Genomic DNA, 6446 nt, shown 5'->3' on the forward strand with positions numbered 1-6446 from the left:
GTATCAACCAGATCCAGCGGCCACTAACCTGTGAATTCAGTCCTTGCAGAAAAATGTAGACTGCTTTCATCCTTGCTTCCGCAGCACGGCCATCAACTAAGAGTGCGGGGGGCCTGGCGGCCACGATGGCGGCCGCGGTTTAGAGGAGCTCCCCGGCGACGCCCGCTAATCCGGCATTTCTCGGCCGGCGGTGAGGCGCTGTGAAACGGACACGGGTGTGGCGGCACCCCGGGAGCGGATGGGGGAAGCCGGATGCAGTCGCCGACGGTGAGGAGCGGCGCACACGCATGCGGCTGACGGAGAGCGCAAGAAGCGGCGCGCTCAGCTCCCGCGAGGCGGAGGCTAAACGGGGCCCTGCTGCGACCCTGCTCGGGGCCTGCGGCGGCGGCGAGAGGGCCTCTGGGGGCAAGTGGCGGGGCGAGGCAGCTGTGGGCCTGCGAGCGGGACCTTGTCAGACTAAGGGGCGGCGGAACGCTCCCGGCCCCGCGTGCGGATCCCGCGCCCCCTCCTTCCCTCTCCTCTATTTCTTTGTGAAGTGGCACAGCGGAGGTCCCCTGAGGCTGGGCAGCCTGAGGTGACGTTACTGGCCGTAGCTGCGGTGGCTCGACTACCGCCACTGATTGCCAACCCCCCCCCAGCCGCCTCTCCACCCTGCCCCCCCAGACTAAATCTCCGGCAGCACCACCTTGGGGCGGCTGAGATGCAAAGACAACCCTGGGAAACAACTGCGACCCCAAGAAAACCCCTGGTCTGGTGAAGGCGACTCATGGAAGAGAGGACTCTAGTGGGCTGTCGGTATTACAGCAAGAGGTAGGCCTTGCTCTACACACTGCCTCAGCTGGAGAGCAACGTAGCGACTGCAGGGGCTGTTCTGATGTAGGGGCCACTGGAGTGGGCAGCTGCTTGTGCTCTTGCACTTGCAGGCGAATGTACAGCACAGACAGCCAGGTTTCCCACGCTCTGCACTTCCTGCGCTGTAGGGCCCACCTCCCTGATGGAGTGCACCCGCAGCGAGATGGGGCGCTTGTACTGTCTGCCATCGTGCGGTGGCCAGAGTGAGACAAACTCAGAAAGAAGGAGCAGTTTGAAGCTGTGCATCCAACGAATTGCAGCAAATCTGCAGCATTTTTGCTTATCCAGTAATGTGGCCCAGGGCAACCAGATCCTTGTCGCTGTCGCAATGGGTCGCCTTTGCTCTGGGTCAGGGAACTGCTTGCAGGCATCGAGACCTGAAGCCCTAGCTTCCAATGGTCACAAACTAGATGCGGTATTGCCAGCTGTGGAGCGCATAGGTGCAGCACTTGATCAGACACGAACGTCGCTGGAAAATAAAATCAACAATGTAACAAGTGACCTCAACCTATTACACGCCGACCACCGTAAACTAGTGGACAAAACAACTGCTGGAAGGCACCCAGAATGATCTCGCCCCCAAGACTAATCAAATAGACGCCTCACTGCGAGAATTAACACACAGGGTCATGGCGCTGAAGCACAGGGCAGAAGACGAGGAGGGACAAACAAGGAGCAATAACATTTGCGTGCTGGGCCTTCCGGAGGGAAAAGAAGGTGCTGATGCTGTCTCCTATGTAGAAAAATGGATACGTGAACTGCTCTCAGCAGACACACGCCATTCTTTACAGTTGAACATGCCCATTACGTCCCAACGAGACCCCGGTCACCAGGTGCAGACCCACAACAATTCCTGTTACACTTTTTACATTTTGTAGACAGAGACAACATACTGCGAGTGGTGCGCTCACTCCCAGCTCTTCAAGTAGACAATGCTAAGGTGATGATGTTTCCAGACTATACTATTGCAGTGCAAAGACAGAGGAGATCCTATATGCCTGTGAAATGTAAACTGTGAGCACTGGGCCTGACACTCCCTCCTCTTCCCTACAAGATTGAGAGTTGTAACCCAAGGAAAGACACGCTTCTTTGACACCCCTGAAGCGGCGGGGGAATGGCTAGAGTCGGTGGGATTGGTTAACCAACAAGAATTAATGGCAGAACGGGTGGAGCAATGGAACCCAAAACCTTGCAGGCATAGGAGCAGCCAACGCCGCGGACCATCCCCTGGATGACAGGGCCATGCCCTGGACTTGGAACAGATCATTCAAGAACAGGGTCGTGCGCTGCAGACTGCTGAGACTATCACGGAGCAATGACTATCTCAGATACTGAAAAATAACTCAATGATTCTGATGCAGACAGTATCTCTTTTGGCAGAGATCTCTCAAACACTGGGTACTTGACCTTACCTACTGTAGACGGCGGATTACATGATTTAGAATTGTAATGATGCTGTGCTCTGATTTCTCTGACACTCACTGTTCTTGCAATGTAAAGTGGATGACTTGGGGTGTGCTGCGCAGTTGCAGCTGCGCTGGGTCCCTGGGTTAGACTCCCCCCCCACTTAATAATCTGCCCTGCATTATCTTCTTTCCCACTGGCAGGGACAACTATTAGCAACTCATTTCTCCTCATATGCCAGAGGGGCCCTTGTTTGGATTAGGCCAGGCACCCTGTTTGTGGTGAAGGAATGGGAGGCAGACACAGAGGGCTGGTTTGTGTTTGTGCAGGGATGCCTAGAAGGGCGCGCACTACTGCTGGGGTCTGTTTATGCGCCTAATATGAACCAGGCCTCTTTTCTCCACAGACTGACTGGAGTCCTCTCCCGCTGGAGCGGCCTCCGTGGCTTGTAGGAGGTGATTTTAACAGCGTCCAAGACCTTGACCCATCCTTCCCACCACTATCTACCGTGCCCACAGTGGCTGCTGCATGTTCACTGCGTAAGTGGCTCCAACACTGGAAACTGGTAGACCTATGGTGACACCGCAATGCTGCGGTGAGAGTTTAATTGTTTTTTTTGCAGCCCCGCACCAGCTATATGTGCAACAGTTTCAACACCCCGACCACGCCCATCACCACACCGAACCCAAGCACCACCAACCTCATCACCGCCTGGTCCAACGTCAACGACGACGAAACACGCAAGACCATGAACTCCATCCACTCCGGATCACCGACCGACCCCTGCCCCCACCACATCTTCAACAAAGCCGACTCCATCATCGCGCCCCAGCTCCGCAAGATCATCAACATCTCCTTCGAAACGGGCACTTTCCTGGAAAGCTGGAAGCACGCAGAGATCAACGCCCTCCTCAAAAAACCCAAAGCCGACCCCAAGGACCTTAAGAACTTTCGCCCCATCTCCCTCCTCCCCTACCCAGCGAAAGTCGCAGAAAAGATCGTCAACCTTCAACTGACACGCCACATCGAAGACAACGACATCCTCGACCCATCGCAAACCGGATTCAGACGCAACCACTGCACCGAGACCGCCCTCATCGCCGCCACGGACGACATCAGACGCCAACTTGACCATGGCGAAACCTCTGTCCTCATCCTCCTGGACCTCTCAGTGGCCTTTGACACGGTCTGCCACCGCACCCTACTGACACGCCTCCAAGAAGACGGTATCCAGGATAAAGCCCTAGCCTGGACCGCATCTTTCCTCTCCGGTAGAACTCAGACCGTCTGCCTCCCGCCTTTTCGCTCAGAACCCAACAACGTCACCTGCGGCGTCCCCCAGGGCTCGTCCCTAAGCCCGACGCTGTTCAACATCTACATGGCCCCCCTCGCACAAGTGGCTCGCCGTCACGACCTCAACATCATCTCCTACGCCGACGACACCCAGCTCATCCTCTCCCTCACCAACGACCCCGCCACCGCCAAAGCTAACCTCCACGAAGGTATGAAAGCAGTCGCGGACTGGATGAGGAACAGCTGCCTGAAACTGAACACCGATAAGACGGAAATCCTCATCCTCAGAACATCCCCCTCCGCCTGGGACGACTCATGGTGGAACGGCACCGACACCCACCGACCACGCTCGCAACCTGGGATTCATCCTCGACTCCTCTCTCTCCATGGACAGACAAGTCAATGCCGTCACCTCCTCATGCTACAACACCCTCCGCAGGATCTACAAGTGGATCCCGACCGACACCAGGAAGACAGTGACCCACGCCCTCGTCAGCAGCAGATTAGACTACGGCAACGCACTCTATGCAGGAATACCAGCAAAGCACTTCCGACTACTACAACGCATCCAAATCGCCTCCGCCCGACTCATCACCAGCGCCCCCCGCCACAGCCACATCACCCCACTCCTCAAAGAGCTCCACTGGCTTCCTGTCGACAAGAGGGTCACCTTCAAGCTCCTCACCCACGCACACAAGGCACTCCACAACGCCGGCCCTACCTACCTGAACAGCAGACTCAACTTCTACACTCCGACCCTACAGCTACGCTCCGCAAGCCTCGCCCTCGCCACCGTCCCCCGCATCCAACGAACCACCTCCGGCGGCAGATCCTTCTCCTACCTCGCCGCCAAGACCTGGAACACACTCCCTACCTACCTACCTACGACAGACCCAAGACCTACTCGCCTTCAGAAGACTCCTCAAGACCTGGCTCTTCGAGCAGTAGCAGTCACACCCCCGCCCCCCTTAGCGCCTTGGAACCCTAACGGGTAAGTAGCGCGTTCTATAAATGTATGTGATTGATTGATTGAACTTGATAGAATACTTTGTTCAGACAACTTGTGCGCCACGCTGTTACAGATGGACTACCTTGGCCTCATACACTCCGACCACAATCCCCAACTTCTACAAATGGAATGGGACACATCCGACCCTGTTGTTTCCACCTGGAGGTTGCGGCCAGAAATGCTAAAAGACATGCCCTTTAAGGCAACGCTTGGCACAGCCTTTGAACATAATACTGGTACTAACTCGTCCGGACTCATTGAATGGGATGCATTCAAGGTTTACATACGAGGGCACAGCCTGGGTGCACAGGGGAACATGCATAAGTCCATTGAGCGTGACCTAACCCGAGTGGAGAACACACTGTTGCAATACGAAAAAGGCACCATTTGGGACTCTCTGTGGACGCGAACGCTAGCAGATAAGAGGACAGAACACTTGAGTCTGGCAGAGAGGTTGCGCTGTCTTAATTATGCAGCTTATTCGCCATGCATGCACGCACGCTGTGGCTGACAGATCGGTCAGGCTATTGGCCTGGTTGATTTGCCAAGAACAGGAACACACCCCTATTCTAGAGCTACGTTCGGTGATGGGCGACACTGTCCACACAGGGCGAGATACATGACAAGCTGACACGTTACTATGCCACCCTATACCAGTCGATGGCGCTGGTGGAACTTGCAAACTTTATGGGGTTTCTCCCTACTTACACTGCCCTGCCTCACAGAAGAGCAACGGGTAGAATTAGATGAACCGTTAACCATAGCAGAGATTCAAGATAGAATAAGTGTATTGGCTACTGTCAAAACCCCAGGTCACGACGGTCTACCGCCAGAGTTTTACAAGGCATACTCCTCTATGATTGCACCTCGCCTGCTGCGGCTCTTTGAAGAGGCCTTGTCGGCAGCATCCCTGACAGCATCCCAACGGGAAGCACTATTGATTTCCCTCCCTAAACCGGGCAGAAGCCCAGTGGAGCTGGGATCGTACAGGCCCTTGTTGATCCTTAATACAGGCTATAAAATCCTGGCTAAACTGTTAGCGATGCGACTGTCACCAATTGGTACCTCACCTGATCCATGCTGACCAGAACAGCTTTGTGCCAGCACGTAGAACTTCCTTGAACATCAGACGCCTGTTCCGGGTAATGAGGTACTTCGTGCAGGATTGGCTTAACGGGGGCTACCTGGTGCTGGACTTGGAGAAGGCCTTTGACTCCCTGGAATGGCCCTTCCTGTTTGCGGTGCTACGCCACTTGGGTTTTGGACCAGGCTTTTTAAGACTGGTAAAGCTACTGTACACACATCCGCAGTTCAGGGTTCGAACTGGCTCAACTATCTCTGAACCGATTGAGGTCAGCAGGGGGACTCGACAGGGTTGTCCCCTTTCCCCACTGCTGTTCTTGCTGGCGATAAAGCCCCTGGCGGCAAAACTCCGCTGATTAGGAGCAACCTGGAATATCCCGTTAGGGGATGGTAGACATACTGTGTCCCTGTACGCATGATCTCCTCCTGTATTTCAGGGACATCTACAGTATTCCAGAGGAAGTTGCAGATATACTGCAGCGGTTTGCCATGATATCAGGGTTACGTGTAAATTGGGCAAAGTCGTGCCTCTTCCCTTTCATTCCCAATCGGTTAGATCCGAGTCTCGCTCTATCGACAGTACTCATCCCCTGGTAGCCCAGGACGTTTCGATACATAGGCATTAATGTTTTTCACATGACAGATGACCTGTGGGATGGAAACCTCAAACGACTAGTGTCATCTATTCGTAACCAAATGACTTTTTGGCAGACGTTGCTGCTCTCTGTGATAGGGCGGATTGCGCCCCTTCAAATGGTGGTCCTCCCCCGTATGCGTTACTATTTCTCCAACGTACCATTGTACG

The 6446-nt window shown here is 54.7% G+C and overlaps 1 protein-coding gene across 2 annotated transcripts in view; it reads right to left on the bottom strand.

Moving 5' to 3' along the window:
- The window catches only part of LOC138282957 (zinc finger protein 271-like), a 100445-nt gene extending 99918 nt beyond the window's left edge, over positions 1–527 (bottom strand). The window contains exon 1 of one of the 2 annotated variants that reach the window (XR_011201025.1): positions 29–515. The gene's annotated coding sequence lies outside the window, so the exon portion shown is untranslated. Of the gene's footprint in view, positions 1–28 lie in introns of both variants that reach the window. The other variant, XM_069221027.1, reaches the window with a different exon arrangement.
- Between the last annotated feature and the right edge of the window lie 5919 nt (positions 528–6446).

The sequence above is a fragment of the Pleurodeles waltl genome, chromosome 2_2 (assembly GCF_031143425.1).
Source record: "Pleurodeles waltl isolate 20211129_DDA chromosome 2_2, aPleWal1.hap1.20221129, whole genome shotgun sequence".
NCBI lineage: Eukaryota > Metazoa > Chordata > Amphibia > Caudata > Salamandridae > Pleurodeles > Pleurodeles waltl.